We start from the raw sequence: 18,881 nt of genomic DNA on the forward strand, positions 1-18,881 counted from the left end.
ATGTGACGACTCCGATGAGCACAGACTGAAAGAGTTGGGGCTGTGCAGGCTGGAGCAGAGGAGGCTCCCAGGTGACCTTCTTGTGGCTTTCCAGGATCTGAAGGGGGCTACAAAAAAGCTGGGGAGGGACTTTTTAGGCTGTGAGGGAGTGCCAGGACTGGGGGGGAATGGAGCAAAGCTGGAGTTGGGGAGATGCACGCTGGAGGTGAGGAGGAAGTTGTTGAGCTTGAGAGTGGTGAGAGGCTGGCATGGGTTGCCCAGGGAGGTGGTTGAGGCCCCATGGCTGGAGGTGTTTCAGGCCAGGCTGGCTGAGGCTGTGGGCAGCCTGCTCTAGGGTAGGTGCCCCTGGGCATGGCAGGGGGGTTGGAACTGGCTGCTCCTTGTGCTCCCTTCCAACCCTGACTGATTCTGTGACTCTGTGAACTCCGAACAGATGATGATGATGATTCAATGGAGTGTCTGTGTCATACTGTCTGCAACTACCTGAAGGGACACTGTGGAGAGGCTGCTGCTGGGCTCTTCTCAGAGGTAACTGCAGACAAGACAAGGGGCAGGGGCCTCAAGCTGAGGCTGGGGAGGTTTAGATGGAACATTAGGAGAAAGCTTTTCAGAGACAGAGCAGACAGGCACTGGAATGAGCTGCCCAGGGAGGTGATGGAGGCACCGGCCCTGATGTGTTTAAGGGTGTTTTGGATGTGATGCTTAGGGATATGGTTTAAGGTGAATCTTGTAGAGCAGGGTTCTAGGTTGGACTTGGTGATCCTGAGGGTCTTTGCCATCCTGGATGTTTCTGTGATTGTGTCTGCTAAATACATTTACCTACTGAAGTAATTCCCTTTTTCCTCACCTAGATCTTAGCTCCCACTCCAAATAAACCCAGCTGTGATGTTGGAAATGAAGGAGAAACCAAGCCCAGCTATTCTGTAACAGATGTTCAGGGTCCCTTTTGGCTTTCATATCCATTGTCCTGAAGCTCATGAAAATTGGGGAGCATGGGAAGAAGTCAAAACTGTTGACTTCAGAACCTCAGACCCATTCAGAAAGAGCTGATTAGGAGCAGCACTACTCTGGCACTGTATTTCTGGCTGCATCCTTCCGGGAACACAGCATTTGTATCTGGCCACCTTAGCTGCTAGAAAGGTCTAGCAGAAATAGGTAGGTGACTAAAATAAGAGGTGAACTATTTCCTAGAGGAGATGAACTACCTCCTAGAGGAACAAGGAATTCAAAATTTGGGGGCTGGTTAGAGAGGACTTCAATAAGAGGAGACAGAGAAAGGCAAATACAATAATAGATAGAAAAAGAGGAGGCAAATTGGATTCTTCCATTTAACCTTTTACATAATAAAAGACAGGAGGCATCTCAATGGAATTAAAAAGCAATGTGTTTAGAAAGTAATAAAAAGCAAAAGGCCTTTTATTGGAGACAGGAATATGGACAAACGGAGCTGCTGGCCTGATCCAGTCCCTCTCTGCACAGCCTGCTCTGCTGCCTGACCTTTGGGGATGACTTCAGCTAGGTCTGGGGTTCTTTGCCCACTGTCCAAGGCATCTGCACACAAGGAGATGTCTCAGGAGCAGTGTGGGCAGCAGGACAAGGGAGGTTCTTGTGCCCCTGTGCTCAGCACTGCTCAGGCCACCCCTGGAGTGCTGTGTCTAGTTCTGGGCTCCTCCATTCAAGAGAGATGTTGAGGTGCTGGAAGGTGTTTGGAGAAGGGCAGCAAGGCTGGGGAGGGGCCTGGAGCACAGCCCTGTGAGGAGAGGCTGAGGGAGCTGGGGGTGTGCAGCCTGCAGCAGAGGAGGCTCAGGGCAGAGCTCATTGCTGTCTGCAGCTCCCTGAAGGGAGGCTGTAGCCAGGTGGGGTTGGGCTCTTGTGCCAGGCAAGCAGCAAGAGAAGAAGGGGACACAGTGTGAAGTTGTGCCAGGGGAAGTCTAGGCTGGATGTTGTTAGGAAGTTGCTGGCAGAGAGAGTGATTGGCATTGGAATGGGCTGCCCAGGGAGGTGGTGGAGTCTCTGTGCCTGGAGGTGTTGAAGCCAAGCCTGGCTGGGGCACTTAGTGCCATGGTCTGGTTGGTTGGGCAGGGCTGGGTGCTAGGTTGGGCTGATGATCTCGAAGGTCTTTTCCAACCTGGTTCATTCTGTGATCTTTCCTTTTACTAAAGCTCCTTGCTAGGCTGACTGTATTTGACTAAAGAGTCAGCAGCATAAAAAGTATCAGTTTAGGAAAGCTGGGACTTGTGTTTGACTTAGCCAGAAACACTTCTTTATGCTGCTCTGTCATGTTCTGCCTGCACAGACCTTTGCATGCTCCTGCAACCAGAAACAGCCCCCACAAAGTGGGAGCCACACAGCCACCCACCAGCACCTCATGGCAGCCTACCTGTGGTGACTCTCACTGCCACAGCAACAGGATCTGCATAGCTGCTGAGCCAGAGCAGGCTTAGAATCATAGCATCATAGAATCAACCAGGTTGGAAGTGACCTCCAAGCTCAGCCAGTCCAACCTAGCACCCAGCTATATCCAGTCAACCAGATCTTGATCACATTGGGTGCTTCTGTGCTCCACAACCTCCCTGGGCAACCTGTGCCAGTGTCTCACCACCCTCACTGCAAACAACCCTTTCCTAACATCCACTTTCAATCTCCCCTCTGCCACTTCAAACCCATTCCTCCTCATCCTCTCATTACCAGACCTTGTTATTAGTCCCTCCCCAGCTCTTTTGTAGTCCCCCTTCAGATACTGGAAGGCCACTCCAAGGTCTCCTTCAAGCCTTCTCCAGGCTGCAGAGCCCCAACTCTCTCAGCCTGTGCTCACAGCAGAGCTGCTGCAGCCCTCTCAGCATCTTGGTGGCCTCCTCTGCACTGGCTCCAACACTTCCATGTCCTTCTTGTGCTGGGGGCTCCAGAACTGCCCCCAGGAGTGCAGGTGGGGTGTGAGGAGAGCAGAGCCAAGGGGCAGAATCCCCTCCCTTGCCCTGCTGCCCACACTGCTCTTGCTGCAGCCCAGCACACAGGTACAAGCAGTAAAGATGTCAGCAAGCTCTGCATTATGGTTGATTTGGGTTGCTCGTTTGCAGGAGCGTTTGCAGCCTGTAGCATTGGGTTTGTTTGTAAGGAGGACACCTTTTGAGCACTTAGACTTTACAAGAAAGAAAGAAAAAGAGAGAAAGAGAAAAGGGAGGAGAGGAGAGGAGAGGAGAGGAGAGGAGAGGAGAGGAGAGGAGAGGAGAGGAGAGGAGAGGAGAGGAGAGGAGAGGAGAGGAGAGGAGAGGAGAGGAGAGGAGAGGAGAGGAGAGGAGAGGAGAGGAGAGGAGAGGAGGAAGGAAAAAATGAAGGAAGGAAAAAAAGAAGGAAAAAAAGACAAGGAGGGAGAAAGAAGGAAAGAGGAGAGCTGCCTGCTGTGAGCAGAACTGCCTGCTGTGGTTTCCTCCTCACTCAGAGTTTAAATGTGCAGCCTGAGACAGAAGGTTTGCAAACTCCTCCTAATTCTTGTGAAGTCAGGGAAGTTGTAACACAGCTGCCAGTCACTGTAGCAGATGAGATGCCTTAGTGGTTGGTGATGGCTCTAATGTATGTTCTTTACAGAAGCATGCCCTGCTGGAGGGAATGAACGTGTGGTGAGCAGTGGAGCCCTGAGTTCTTAAGGGTGGAATTTGCTCGAAGCCTTGCTGGCTTTAGCAAGGGGTTTGAGAAATTCATTTGTAAATAAGGGGCAAATAATAGAGAGAAAGGGCTTGGTCGGTTGGCTTCTCTTTTTGTTTTTCTCTCCCTTTTCCTTTTCCTTTTCCTTTTCCTTTTCCTTTTCCTTTTCCTTTTCCTTTTCCTTTTCCTTTTCCTTTTCCTTTTCCTTTTCCTTTTCCTTTTCCTTTTCCTTTTCCTTTTCCTTTTCCTTTTCCTTTTTTCCTTTTTCCTTTTCATTCTTTCCCTCCCTTCCTCCCTCTCTCTCTTTCTTTCTCTCTCTTTCTCTCTCTCTGCTTTCTTTCTCTCTCTTTGTTTTGCTATTTCTTTCTCTCTCTCTCCCTGTCTCCTTTCTCTCTTTCCTTCTCTCTTTTTCTTTCTTTCTTTCTCTCCTCCTTTCTCTCTCTCTGTCTCATTTCTCTCTCTCTCTTTCTCTCTTTCTCTCTTTCTCTCTTTCTCTCTTTCTCTCTTTCTTTCTTTCTCTCTCTCTTTCTCTCTTTCTCTCTTTCTTTCTTTCTTTCTTTCTTTCTCTCTTTCTCTCTTTCTCTCTTTCTCTCTTTCTCTCTTTCTCTCTCTCTCTCTTTCTCTTTCTTTTTCTTTCTCTCTTTCTCTCTCTCTTTCTCTCTCTCTTTCTCTCTCTCTTTCTCTCTCTCTCTTTCTCTCTCTCTTTCTCTCTTTCTCTCTTTCTCCTCTTTCTCCTCTTTCTCCTCTTTCTCCTCTTTCTCCTCTTTCTCCTCTTTCTCCTCTTTCTCTCTTCTTTCTTTCTCTTTTTCTTTTTTCTTTGTCTCTCTCTTTCTTTCTCTCTTTCTCTCTGTCTCCCTTCTCTCTCTTCCTCTCTTTCCTTCTCTCTCTCTCTTTCTTTATTTCTTTCTCTATGTCACCCTTCTCTCTCTTTCCTTCTTTCTCTTCCCTTTGTTCTTTCTGTCTCTTTCTTTCCTTCTCTCTTTCTCTCTCTGTCTCTTTTCTCTCTCCTTCCTTCCTTCCTTCCTTCCTTCCTTCCTTCCTTCCTTCCTTCCTTCCTTCCTTCCTTCCTTCCTTCCTTCCTTCCTTCCTTCCTCCCTCCCTCCCTCCCTCCCTCCCTCCCTCCCTCCGTCCCTCCCTCTCTTCCTCCCTCCCTCCCTCCTCTTCCTCCTCTTCCTGTCTTCTTTCTTTCTTTCTTTCTTTCTTTCTTTCTTTCTTTCTTTCTTTCTTTCTTTCTTTCTTTCTTTCTTTCTTCCTTTCTTCCTTTCTTCCTTTCTTCCTTTCTTCCTTTCTTCCTTTCTTCCTTTCTTCCTTTCTTCCTTTCCTTCCTTTCCTTCCTTTCCTTCCTTTCCTTCCTTTCCTTCCTTTCCTTCCTTCCTTTCCTTCCTTCCTTTCCTTCCTTCCTTTCCTTCCTTCCTTTCCTTCCTTCCTTTCCTTCCTTCCTTTCCTTCCTTCCTTTCCTTCCTTCCTTTCCTTCCTTCCTTTCCTTCCTTCCTTTCCTTCCTTCCTTTCCTTCCTTCCTTTCCTTCCTTCCTTTCCTTCCTTCCTTTCCTTCCTTCCTTTCCTTCCTTCCTTTCCTTCCTTCCTTTCCTTCCTTCCTTTCCTTCCTTCCTTTCCTTCCTTCCTTTCCTTCCTTCCTTTCCTTCCTTCCTTTCCTTCCTTCCTTTCCTTCCTTCCTTTCTTTCCTTCCTTTCTTTCCTTCCTTTCTTTCCTTCCTTCCTTTCCTTTCCTTCCTTTCTTTCCTTTCTTTCCTTTCTTTCCTTTCTTTCCTTTCTTTCCTTTCTTTCTTTCTCTTTTTTCTTTTTCTCTCTCTTTCTCTCTGTCTTCCTTCTCTCTTCCTCTCTTTCTCTCTTTCCTTCTTTCTCTCTCTTTCTCTCTTTCTTTCTTTATTTCTTTCTCTATGTCACCCTTCTCTCTCTTTCCTTCTCTTTCTTTCTTTCTTTCTTTCTTTCTTTCTTTCTTTCTTTCTTTCTTTCTTTCTTTCTTTCTTTCTTTCTTTCTTTCTTTCTTTCTTTCTTTCTTTCTCTCTCTCTTTCTCTCTTTCTCTCTTTCTCTCTTTCACTCTTTCTCTCTTTCTCTCTTTCTCTCTTTCTCTCTTTCTCTCTTTCTCTCTTTCTCTCTTTCTCTCTTTCTCTCTTTCTCTCTTTCTCTCTCTCTCTCTTTCTTTCTCTCTCTCTCTTTCTTTCTCTCTTTCTCTCTCTTTCTCTCTCTCTTTCTCTCTCTTTCTCTCTCTTTCTCTCTCTTTCTCTCTTTCTCCTTTTTGTCTCTGTCTCTCCCTCTCTCTCTCTCTGTCTTTTTTCGGAAGGGCCTGGCAAGCCCTTTGTTTGCCTTCCCTCCTGCCTATGCTCTGCCCTCCACCCCCACTCCGGCCCCAATTTGTTAAAGAGAATCGTTGCCCGTGGCAACCGGAGGGAATTTGTTGCAAAGCACACTTTCAGAAGACAATGGGCCCCGAATTCACTGTGTCACAGCTTTAAACTTTATTAAGTCTGTCTTGGACCAGCCTCTCCTCTCCTGAGGAGGAGGGAAGAAAAGTTTGGCAGCCTCCATGCTGCGAGCATGATTGATGCCTAGGACATCTGAGGGACTTTTGTGTCCAGCCTGCTCTCCGTGGGGGCATAATGTGTGAATACTCAAATAAGGTCAGCCCTTATCAGATGTAATCTAGGCCTGAAGGCAGATCAGCGGTGACAGTCATACCCTGTAAGCCAGGACACAAATCATCCTTGCATGCTTTGGATAAGCGATGGGATTTTCTCCCTTCTTGCTCCCGTTTTATCCCTTCCGAAGAGGGGGGAGGTGACGCGGGAGAGGGAAGGCTTTGGCAGATCTCGGGGTGAGGGGAGGGGAGGGAAAAGAAAAAGGAAGAAGGGGAAAAAAAACACCCCCAAAGGCAAAACTCCCAGGAATACGTGCCTGGAATAGTAGAGGTCCGGGCCGTGCCGGGCGGCAGGCAGCGGCAGGCGCTGCGCTTGGGCTGGGGCGCACTGCGCCTCTGCGGCTGCTGCTGCTGCAGCGCCCTAGGCGGGGAGCGGGGCAGGAAGGCAAGCGGCTGGGCAAAAGATGTTCAGCTCGCTTCTCCAGCACCTTTTCAGAGTTTGGGGTTTGGTGTTGGGTTTTTCACCCCCTCCCTGAGACTTCTAAGCACGTCTCTTTGCCTGGGTTTAAATGCTGCTCTGGTTTTTCCAAGCGGAGGGAGTGTGTCTCTTTTGTCGGCTCCAACTTCACAGTATCACAGTGTCACAGCATCACAGTGTCACCAAGGTTGGAGGAGACCTCACAGATCATCAAGTCCAACCCTTTAGCACAGAGCTCAAGGCCAGACCATGGCACCAAGTGCCACGTCCAGTCCTGCCTTGAACAGCTCCAGGGACGGCGACTCCACCACCTCCCCGGGCAGCCCATTCCAGTGTCCAATGACTCTCTCAGTGTAGAACTTTCTCCTCACCTCCAGCCTAAATCTCCCCTGGCACAGCCTGAGGCTGTGTCCTCTTGTTCTGGTGCTGGCCACCTGAGAGAAGAGAGCAACCTCCTCCTGGCCACAACCTCCCCTCAGGTAGCTGTAGACAGCAATAAGGTCACCCCTGAGCCTCCTCTTCTCCAGGCTAACCAATCCCAGCTCCCTCAGCCTCTCCTCGTAGGGCTGTGCTCAAGGCCTCTCCCCAGCCTCGTTGCCCTTCTCTGGACACGCTCAAGCATCTCAATGTCCCTCCTAAACTGGGGGGCCCAGAACTGAACACAGCACTCAAGGTGTGGTCTAAGCAGTGCAGAGTACAGGGGCAGAATGACCTCCCTGCTCCTGCTGGCCACACCATTCCTGATGCAGGCCAGGATGCCACTGGCTCTCTTGGCCACCTGGGCACACTGCTGGCTCATGTTCAGGTGGGTATCAGTCAGCACCCCCAGATCCCTCTCTGTCTGGCTGCTCTCAGCCACTCCGACCCCAGCCTGTATCTCTGCATGGGGTTGTTGTGGCCAAAGTGCAGCACCAGCACTTGGAGCTATTGAAGCCATCCCCTTGGACTCTGCCCATCTGTGCAGGCGGTCAAGGTCCTGCTGCAGAGCCCTTCTGCCCTCCAACCCAGCCACATCTGCCCCCAGCTTGGTGTCATCTGCACACTTGCTGATGACTGACTCCATGCTCTCATCCAGGTCATCTATGAAGATGTTAAAGAGGATGGGGCCCAGCACAGATCCCTGAGGGACACCACTAGTGACTGGCTGCCAGCTGGATGTGGCACCATTCACCACCACTCTCTGGGCTCGGCCCTGCAGCCAGTTCCTAACCCAGCACAGAGTGTTGCCACCCAAGCCATGGGCTGACAGCTTAGCCAGCAGTTTGCTGTGGGGGACAGTGTCAAAGGCCTTGCTGAAGCCCAGATAGACACATCCACAGGCCTCCCCACAGCCACCAAGACTTTGTGCTCTGCGAACGGGGACACTTTGGTTCCCTACGGAGCCAGGAAAAAACAGTAGAGAATAGTGCCTTAAAGAAGTAATTTCTGCCAGCTTTCATGGAGAAAGCAGCATCAAGGCAGGTTTTGTCTGCAGGGAAGGGCTTTCCAGCTGTGGATATGACTTAGTTCGAATACTGGATTGGTGTTTTGAACTGGGGTTGGGGGAAAGACATCAGCAATGAGATGTGGTTACTTTAGACGGTTTTGATCTGTGCTTCTGCTTAGAAAAGGATTTTAATGGGTGAAGAGCTTTCACAGAACACAATATGTATAGGAAAAGAGCATAATTAGCAGGAAGAAATCAAAGATGTGGTTACATCACTGATGACATTAACAACTATGGAAACAATGATATCATCCTCCATGATGTGAAAATACTTTCTTCACATCTATGCTGAACTGAACATGGAATCATAGAGTCACAGAATCAGTCAGGGTTGGAAGGGAGCACAAGGAGCAGCCAGTCCCAACCCCCCTGCCATGCCCAGAGACACCCTACCTTAGAGCAGGCTGCCCACAGCCTCAGCCAGCCTGGCCTTAAACACCTCCAGCCATGGGGCCTCCACCACCTCCCTGGGCAACCCATGCCAGCCTCTCACCACTCTCATCACCAACAACTTCCTCCTCACCTGCACTCTGACTCTCCCCACCCCCAGCTTTGCTCCATTCCCCCTCAGTCCTGGCACTCCCTCAGCCTCAAAAGTCCCTCCACAGCTTTTTTGTAGCCCCCTTCAGATCCTGGAAGGCCACAAGAAGGTCCCCTGGGAGCCTCCTCTGCTCCAGCCTGCACAGCCCCAACTCTTTCAATCTGTGCTCACAGCAGAGCTGCTGCAGCCCTCTGAGGGTTGATTGGACAGGGTGGGATGATAGGTTGGACTGGATGAGCTTGATGGTCTTTTCCAGCCTGCTTGATTCTATGATTCTGCCACCCAGCCCTATCCAGTCAACTAGACCACGGCACTAAGTGCCCCATCCAGCCTTTTCTTGAGCTCCTCCAGATCTCTGCTTCCTTTTGGTGACCTGAACTAGCTAACCATGACCATCCCAGCATATATTGACTTAAATTGCCCACTCATGATGCAGCTTTTCCAACCTTATTTGAGGTTCTTGCCACTGTGACTTCTGACCTTGCTACTGTACTCTGAGAGTTACATCTGTGGACAGAGAGAAAGCTGAATGAAAGACTGACTTAAAATTAGAGGCTGATTTAAACACTTAGCACAAGAAACTTTGTCTGGTTTAATGCATTGCTCGTGTTGGCATCCTAAAAGCATTTTAAAAGCATCCCAAGTTAGATTTCCCCATCTTAATAATGGCAGTCTTTCAGGTTCAGGTATTTGCAGCTCCAAATGCATCCAGTCCTTTAGAGTCACACATCTGGGGCCTGTCAGGAAGGTCCAGACTAATGCTAGACTTGCATTTCTCAGTCAGAAAGGTCACAGGAATGCCATCCTCTGTTTGACATAGGAAGAATGGTCTGCCCTGTGGTGTCTGATGACAGATGTGTGGTATGCAGCAGTTTGGTAGGCTGTGGGTTTGTAACAGAAACAGCTGAAATGGTGTCAGCAGGTGATACAGCACTGCTCTGAGGGGGGTTTATGTCATGCTTATCTGGGAGCTGGGAAAGCCCAAGCATGCTGTTTGAAGGCAGCATATGGGGTAAGTGTTCACCTGCATAACTGAGAGATATTTTTCCCATGAAAAGCAATGTGCAAATCTGTAGTTAGGACTTGCAGTAGAAAATAAATAGCTTAGACACTACTGTGTTACTTTCTTGCTATAGAGAGTCATAGAATCAAGCAGGTTGGAAGAGAGCTCCAAGCTCAGACAGCCCAACCTAGCACCCAGCCCTGGCCAAGCAACCAGACCATGGCACTAAGTGCCTCAGCCAGGCTGGGCTTCAACACCTCCAGCCACAGCAACTCCACCACCTCCCTGGGCAGCCCATTCCAGTGCCAATCACTCTCTCTGACAACAACTTCCTAACAACATCCAGCCTAGACCTCCCCTGGCACAACTTCACACTGTGTCCCCTTCTTCTCTTGCTGCTTGCCTGGCACAAGAGCCCAACCCCACCTGGCTACAGCCTCCCTTCAGGGAGCTGCAGACAGCAATGAGCTCTGCCCTGAGCCTCCTCTGCTGCAGGCTGCACACCCCCAGCTCCCTCAGCCTCTCCTCACAGGGCTCTGCTCCAGGCCCCTCCCCAGCCTTGCTGCCCTTCTCTGGACACCTTCCAGCACCTCAACATCTCTCTTGAATTGAGGAGCCCAAAACTGGACACAGCACTCAAGGGGTGGCCTGAGCAGTGCTGAGCACAGGGGCACAAGAACCTCCCTTGTCCTGCTGCCCACACTGCTCCTGAGCCAGCCCAGGATGCCATTGGCTCCCTTGGCCACCATACTCCAGTGAAAACACACGAGGCAGGCTGAGAAATGACAACGACAGGAATGATGTATTCCACTCACGTGCGTCCAAATGTGTGCCTGGTGTTAGAGCTGCCTGTGGTAGTGCTCAAGCAGGTAGTTGTGTTTTAACCAAAAGGATGGTTTTCACACATCAGTGGGAGACAGGAGTCATCCCTCTCTTATGATAGCTTTGACCAAATTACTCTCAGTCGTGTTAAGCTGAGTTCTATTCTGCTGCTTCTAATCGTGGGATGACAGCTGCTGGGTGTCCACTTCCAAGATTTCCATTTCACTAAGCATCATCAAAGATGTGGATCTCCTCCATTAAGCTTCTGGAGGAAGTCACTTTTTTTTTGTTTAGGGGGGTAGGGGGGAAGCCAAACACCATTTGAAGGGTGGGTGTGGAATTTGCCTGCTGAGATGGCAGGCTTACATTAGCTGCCAACAGCCCAGTGTCAGCACCCAACTGAACAAACATCATCAGGGATGATCTGACGCATCACAAAACCTGCTTGCCTCATTCTTGGAGATTGAAAAACCCCAAATCATAGTGCTGCCATTAATACTGACTGTGTATGGAGAAACACTGTGCTTGGGATTACCTACTTTTGCCCCTTCTCCTGTTCTTCTTGCTCAGCGGTAGTTGGGAGCTTCTATTTCGGTGTGTCGGTCTGCAGTTGTTACATTGCAGCACAAGCCAACCTCAGGAGGTGCAACAAGACCAAGGGCAAGGTCTTGCAGCTGGGTCGAGGCAATGCCCAGAACAAACCCAGGCTGGGCAGTGAGTGGCTGGAGAGCAGCCCTGAGGAGAGGGACTTGGGGGTGCTGCTGGAGGAGAAGCTCAACAGGAGCCAGCAGTGTGCACCTGCAGCCCAGAAAGCCAAGCAGAGCCTGGGCTGCAGCAGCAGAAGTGTGGCCAGCAGGGCCAGGGAGGGGATTCTCCCCCTCTGCTGTGCTCTGCTGAGACCCCATCTGGAGTACTGCATCCAGTTCTGGAGCCCCCATTGCAAGAGGGATGTGGAGATGCTGGAGAGTGTCCAGAGCAGGGCCAGGAGGATGCTGAGAGGGCTGCAGCAGCTCTGCTGTGAGCACAGACTGAAAGAGTTGGGGCTGTGCAGGCTGGAGCAGAGGAGGCTCCCAGGTGACCTTCTTGTGGTCTTCCAGGATCTGAAGTGGGCTACAAAAAAGCTGGGGAGGGACTTTTGAGGCTTTGAGGAAGTGCCAGGACTGGGGGGAATGGAGCAAAGCTGGAGGTGGGGAGAGTCAGGCTGGAGGTGAGGAAGTTGTTGGTGATGAGAGTGGTGAGAGGCTGGCATGGGTTGCCCAGGGAGGTGGTTGAGGCCCCATGGCTGGAGGTGTTTAAGGCCAGGCTGGCTGAGGCTGTGTGCAGCCTGCTCTAGGGTAGGGTGTCCCTGGGCACGGCAGGGGGGTTGGAACTGGATTCACAGATTCACAGAATGAACCAGGTTGGAAAAGACCTCCAGGATCATCAGGTCCAACCTCTCACTTAACAAGGATGATCCTTGTGGTCCCTTCCAACCCTGACTGATTCTGTGAGTCTCTGACTGCAGTGCTCAGTGTTGCAGGCATCTCTCACCTGTGCTTTCTCCAAGAGCACAGGCAGTGCCTTAGGAGTTCAGAACAGAGCTTGCTGCTGTTGTAAGGGGCAGCCGTGTCGCTGGCCTGTCGTGGGGGTGTGCACCCCTCGATGCTGTGTGGGCAGCCTTCCTCTGGGCGAGTGATCAGGGTTGGGGGTGTCTGTCGAAAACAGTGTTTTGTTCTGGGCCCCTCAATTCAAGAAGGATGTTGAGGTGCTAGAACATGTCCAGAGAAGGGCAGCAAAGCTGGTGAGGGGCCTGGAGCACAAATCCTATGAGGAGAGGCTGAGGGAGCTGGGCCTGTTTAGCCTGGAGAAGAGGAGGCTCAGGGGTGATCTTATTACTGTCTACAACTACCTGAAGGGAGGTTGTAGCCAGGTGGGGGGTGGCCTCTTCTCCCAGGTAACCAGCAATAGAACAAGGGGACACAGTCTCAAGTTGTGCCAGGGTAGGTCTAGGCTGGATGTTAGGAGGAAGTTCTTGCCAGAGAGAGTGATTGGCATTGGAATGGGCTGCCCAGGGAGGTGGTGGAGTCACCATCCGTGGAGGTGTTCAAGAAAAGCCTGGATGAGGCACTTAGTGCCATGGTCTGGTTGATTGGCCAGGGCTGGGTGCTAGGTTGGACTGGCTGAGCTTGGAGGTCTCTTCCAACCTGGCTGATTCTATGAGCATGCATCACGACCCAACGTATAACTGGGATCACCCTAGCGGCTTTGTCTCCGTGTTCGCCCAGCGGAGAGAGAGGTGACACGCTGCTGTGCCTGTTGTGCCCGTCGGGGGCGAGTTCAATCCGTGTGCACGCCTGGCTCCCTAACGGGCTTACCGGGGAAACCGTGCGCTGCGCTGGGGCTGGAGCAGCTCATTTAGCGCTTGAAGAATGACACCAGCGCACAAAGTGTTTATAGCAGTTGTCCAGTGAGAAGCTACAGGCAGGGTGCCTTATCTCAAACAACGCTGTGCAGAAGCCTTCCTTCGCCTTGCTTCTCATTCCGGCCGCTGCCGAGCGCCCCGTGCCCGGGCCGGGCCGCCGCTGCCCGGCGCGCTGCTGCCGCCTCTTCAGCGGCAGAGCAGGCGTTTGATGCGCTGAAGCCTGCGGCCGTCTGACGGGACGGCTCTGGCTCCCTCGCCGGGGCAGGCAGAGCCGAGCAGTCCCCACGCTCCCGCCGCCCCAGCTACCCTTTCGTTGCCCAGCCCCGGGGGTGGCAGCCCGGCGCCTTGCCGCCCGCCCCACTCCCTACCGCCGCCTGACGGAGGCGGCCGGGGCCGCGGGCGCTGCCATGGGCCGGCGGGAGGAGCGGCGCTGCCCGCGGCGCCTGGCCCTGCTGGCGCTGCTCTGGCTGCACGCCCGAGGTGAGAGCAGGAGGAAGGGGGCGGGCAGCGGGCTTGGGGAAGGTGGCCGGGCCGAGCGGGGAAGGTTTTTGGCTCAGGACTGTCCGTTCGGTCCCGTGGGGCTGCTCGGGGACGGTGCGTGCGTGTGGCTGCTGCGGCGGCGGCGGCGGCTGCCGAGGCGTGGGGCTCGCAGAGACAGCCGGAGCGGGGAGGGGGGGACGGACGGACCGACCGCGGCTCCCGGGGCTACGCATTTCGATACCGCCGCTTGGAACCTCTGCACCGCCCGCAGGAGCAGCTTTCTAAAGCAGTTGCGTTGAACTAAGACCACTCCGGAGATCTGGAGCGCCTGGGGCTCAGGCGTGGTGTAACTTCGGTCCGCTAACCCCTTCAGCAGCGCGGGGCTCTTGGTGGTACCCGCGGACTCAGAGTCACTGCGTGCTGGCTTTGTAGGAAGACCGAACTTGTTCATGGGGCAGATCTAACAGGAAGGCATCATGCCAATTCTAGGCGAAAATGACCTATTTACCCATCGAGAAGAAGAAGAAGAAGAAAAGGACCTCATGAGAAACGGGGACACTAATTAGCAGTAAGCAGAGGTTGCAGTAGGGCAGCGTTATTGATTGCCGGCAGTCAGAGTGCTGAGGCTGGAAGTCAGGTATGTGTATTAACGGGTTTGAAAGGCTTCTGATGATGGCATCTGGAAACGAGCTCGGGGTGCAGTAAATAAGGTGGCATTCGCTGGGCTGTTAGTAGATGTGCTTGCAGTGGTGTGCTTCGCTCCTGTCCTGACTGTAAAGTTACTGTTCTGGAAGAGACATTTCTCTGTTAAGCTGAAGGGATGGGGCAAGCTTAGGGTTTTTTTTGTGAGTGGTCAATGATTGATCGAACTGCTCTTGATAGTTTTTGACTTGGTTGTTTTCATCGTGAAGCAGCTAGCTTGAAATACGAGTATCACATCTGAAAAGGCGGGGGGGGGGAGAAAGTAGGCACAGCAAGGAAGGTTTTTCTTTGTCCCCATAAATGAGCTGGTTCCGTTATCTCAGCAGATAAACTTTCCGTGGTCTCATTTACAGCCCTTCAGCGTAAAGCCTTGAGTTGTTCTGATGCTTGAGATGACTTCACTCCGGCTTCCTAATAAGACTTTACAAAGCTGAGGGTCGGTGTAGTCCGTGTAGGCTGCAAGCTTTCTCGCGGTGGGAAGTCCATGGGAACAGCTAGCCGTGCGAGAGGGGAGCGTGGTGGCTGCAGGAGGGGATTCAGAGCAGCAGCTGGGCTGCAGGGGTCCCTACCAGTTGTAATTGTGTATGCAGTTCAGGTTCGAGCTTGTGGTCCTTGGTTATTCCTTTGCTGCTTGGACTGCTGGAACTGAGTTTGCATGTCTAACGTTTGAGCAGATCCTGCAGAAGCTGTGTGTGAGGCAGAGGTGTCAGCAGGCTGTGCAGGGTGAGCAGACCTTGCAGAAGCTGTGTGTGAGGCAGAGGTGTCAGCAGGCTGTGCAGGGTGAGCAGACCTTGCAGAAGCTGTGTGTGAGGCAGAGGTGTCGGCAGGCTGTGCAGGGTGAGCAGATCCTGCAGAAGCTGTGTGTGAGGCAGAGGTGCCAGCAGGCTGTGCAGGGTGAGCAGATCCTGCAGAAGCTGTGTGTGAGGCAGAGGTGCCAGCAGGCTGTGCAGGGTGAGCAGATCCTGCAGAAGCTGTGTGTGAGGCAGAGGTGCCAGCAGGCTGTGCAGGGTGAGCAGACCTTGCAGAAGCTGTGTGTGAGGCAGAGGTGCCAGCAGGCTGTGCAGGGTGAGCAGATCCTGCAGAAGCTGTGTGTGAGGCAGAGGTGCCAGCAGGCTGTGCAGGGTGAGCAGATCCTGCAGAAGCTGTGTGTGAGGCAGAGGTGTCAGCAGGAAAGCCCAGTTTGAAACTAGGCACTGGTAGTGTTCTTCCAGAGTGGTAACTTGGGTTAGGTGTCCACTATGGATGAGCTGCAGCCACGCCTGACAGACCAGCCATGGGTATTTGTGTGGGGAGCCTCTGCCAGCACCCTCTGCTGCTGAAGTGGAGCTTTACTGGTTTCTCTGCTGCCTTTCAGTGTTGTGAGAGGTAAATGCCTTTACACTCCTGTGTGCTTGTGATCCCTTGCAAAACAGGGCTGTTCTCAGCTTATACTCAGTGTTATCCGTGCCAAAATCATGTTCTCCTAAAGACACTGAGAATCTTGGTGTGCTGGGTGACCTCCAGTTCTGGGTTAGGAGCATCAGCAAGGGCATGGGGCAGGTCTGCAACAGAAATGCAGTAGGTTGATGGAAGATGTAGAATCATAGAATCAGTCAGGGTGGGAAGGGACCACAAGGAGCAGCCAGTTCCAACCCCCTTGCCATGGGCAGGGACACCCTACCCTAGAGCAGGCTGCCCACAGCCTCATCCAGCCTGGCCTTAAACACCTCCAGCCATGGGGCCTCATCCACCTCCCTGGGCAACCCATGCCAGCCTCTCACCACTCTCATCACCAACAACTTCCTCCTCACATCCAGCCTCACTCTCCCCACCTCCAGCTTTGCTCCATTCCCCCCACTCCTGGCACTCCCTGACAGCTTCAAAAGTCCCTCCCCAGCTTTTTTGTAGGCCCCTTCACATACTGAAAGGTCCCCTGGGAGCCTCCTCTGCTCCAGCCTGCACAGCCCCAACTCTTTCAGGCTGTGCTCACAGCAGAGCTGCTGCAGCCTCTCAGCATCCTCCTGGCCCTGCTCTGGACACACTCCAGCACCTCCACATCCTTCTTGTAATGGTGGCTCCAGAACTAGATGCAGTACACAGAAAACTTCTCTTGCCCAGAAGAGACCACAGTTTTTCTCTCTCTGGCACAAAGGTTAACATGCAGAAGTCCTGCTGAAAGGCAGGATCTTCAGATACAGTGTCCTACCAGCAGTGCCACTACAAGTGCCAGCAGGAGATTCCACAGGAGCAGAATTTGAACCCTGCTGCTCATGCTGTCACAGTTTGCATTTGAAATACATTCCCAGCTTCCCAGCAGCTGGCAGCCAAATCTTCCCTTGATTTTTGAGCACCTGTACAAACTTCTTAAGGAAATATAACTAGTGACTTGTTCAGCATGAGCTTTCCCTCCCTCCACCCCCCTTCTGAGGACTGTGTGGTTTTTGTTTGGCTGGCACAGCTCAGAGGGTAAGACTCTTGTGCTGGGAAATCTTTGCCAGGAAGTGCCTGTGCAGATTCCCACAGGTCTCACCAGTTCCATGTCCTCCTCCAAAATCCTGAACACTGCATGGAACCTGTCCCCAAATCTTTCAGCAATTAAGGACAAAGTGATAGCAGTTGAAAAGGGAGTACTTTAGGAGCTAAATCCTTGGGGGGTGGGGGGATAGCCTAGCAAAGCTGTGCACTGTGCTGCTGAAGAATTATAGAATCTGGACAGATGGGCAGAGTCCAAGGGGATGGTGTTCAGTAGCTCCAAGTGCTGGTGCTGCACTTTGGCCACAGCAACCCCATGCAGAGATACAGGCTGGGGTTGGAGTGGCTGAGAGCAGCCAGACAGAGAGGGATCTGGGGGTGCTGATTGATACCCACCTGAACATGAGCCAGCAGTGTGCCCAGGTGGCCAAGAGAGCCAGTGGCATCCTGGCCTGCATCAGGAATGGTGTGGCCAGCAGGAGCAGGGAGGTCATTCTGCCCCTGTACTCTGCACTGGTCAGACCACACCTTGAGTGCTGTGTTCAGTTCTGGGCCCCCCAGTTTAGGAGGGACATTGAGATGCTTGAGCGTGTCCAGAGAAGGGCGACGAGGCTGGGGAGAGGCCTTGAGCACAGCCCTACGAGGAGAGGCTGAGGGAGCTGGGATTGGTTAGCCTGGAGAAGAGGAGGCTCAGGGCAGACCTTATTGCTGTCTGCAACTACCTGAGGGGAGGTTGTGGCCAGGAGGAGGTTGCTCTCTTCTCTCAGGTGGCCAGCACCAGAACAAGAGGACACAGCCTCAGGCTGTGCCAGGGGAGATTTAGGCTGGAGGTGAGGAGAAAGTTCTTCCCTGAGAGAGTCATTGGACACTGGAATGGGCTGCCCGGGGAGGTGGTGGAGTCGCCGTCCCTGGAGCTGTTCAAGGCAGGATTGGACGTGGCACTTGGTGCCATGGTCTGGCCTTGAGCTCTGTGCTAAAGGGTTGGACTTGATGATCTGTGAGGTCTCTTCCAACCTTGATGATACTGTGATACTGTGATAAATGGGTTTGGTTGGGGATAGGCTGGATATTGGGGGCAAGCTCTTCACAGAAACCACGTATGCTGAGGGTTCCATAGGCTGTTAAAGAAAAACAAACTGTGGAAGGCTAAACCTAAATCACCCAGAGAGATTGGATTTGTATCTGATTTAAGCTGCAAACAAAGAAAAAGCAGAGGTTGCTGGGTTTAAGTTAGGTCTCTTCACTTTTTGTTTCCTCCACACCAAAACCTAGTCAACGAAAGTGTGTCCAGTTCTGGGCTCCTCAATTCAAGAGAGATGTTGAGGTACTGGGAGGTGTCCAGAGAAGGGCAATGAAGCTGGTGAGGGGCCTGGAGCAGAGCCCTGTGAGGAGAGGCTGAGGGAGCTGGGGGTGTGCAGCCTGCAGCAGAGGAGGCTCAGGGCAGAGCTCATTGCTGTCTGCAGCTCCCTGCAGGGAGGCTGTAGCCAGGTGGGGTTGGGCTCTACTGCCAGGCAAGCAGCAAGAGAAGAAGGGGACATAGTGTGAAGTTGTGTCAGGGTAGGTCTAGGCTGGATATTGTTAGGAAGTTGTTGTCAGAGAGAGTGATTGGCATTGGAATGGGCTGCCCAGGGAGGTGGTGGAGTTGCTGTGCCTGGAGGTGTTGAAGCCAAGCCTGGCTGGGGCACTTAGTGCCACGGTCTGGTTGCTTGGCCAGGGCTGGGTGCTGCGTTGGACTGGGTGAGGCACTTAGTGCCGTGGTCTGGTTGATTGGGCAGGGCTGGGTGCTAGGTTGGCCTGGCTGAGCTTGGAGGTCTCTTCCAAACTGCTTGTTTCTATGATTCTCTGGTAAGACCACAGGTTTCCAGATAATTTGTTCCAACACTTCCTTGCTGGCCCCTATAGAAGAATCAGCCTTAAGCACACTCTGATCTTCTCTGCTCCCATTCAAGCCCATTTCACTTTATGTGATCTTGAGTGTTTCCAGTTGCTCTTGCTCATCTCTGCTGTGCATTTTTCAGTCTCTCTGTGTACTCCTCCAAATGCAGAACTCAGGCCTGAGTGTTCCCATCTTGGTGCCTTGCCTGGGTGCATGCATTGTGTTGTACCAGCCCTGTGTTGTGTTATGCCAGCTGAATAGCACACCAGCTTCTCCTGCTCATTGCTCCCAACTTCTTAAAGCTTTTCAATACTTGCCCTGTACTGCAGTTCCTTTGCACTCTTCACAGATCACAGCCCTGCAGGATGCTAGGGCTTGGGAGCTGTCTCCAGAGATCATTCAG

General features: G+C 52.4%; 1 protein-coding gene across 3 annotated transcripts in view; it reads left to right on the forward strand.

The window, feature by feature from the left end:
- BMPR1B (bone morphogenetic protein receptor type 1B) overlaps nucleotides 1-18,881 on the forward strand; it is a 294,174-nt gene that overhangs the window by 173,433 nt on the left and 101,860 nt on the right. Inside the window, exon 1 of one of the 3 annotated variants that reach the window (XM_064148358.1) lies at nucleotides 13,822-14,086. The exons of the other annotated variants lie outside the window; for them this stretch is intronic. The gene's annotated coding sequence lies outside the window, so the exon portion shown is untranslated. Of the gene's footprint in view, nucleotides 1-13,821; nucleotides 14,087-18,881 lie in introns of those variants that run through there. 3 annotated transcript variants of the gene reach the window in all.

Source organism: Pogoniulus pusillus, chromosome 9, assembly GCF_015220805.1.
Source record: "Pogoniulus pusillus isolate bPogPus1 chromosome 9, bPogPus1.pri, whole genome shotgun sequence".
Classification (NCBI taxonomy): domain Eukaryota; kingdom Metazoa; phylum Chordata; class Aves; order Piciformes; family Lybiidae; genus Pogoniulus; species Pogoniulus pusillus.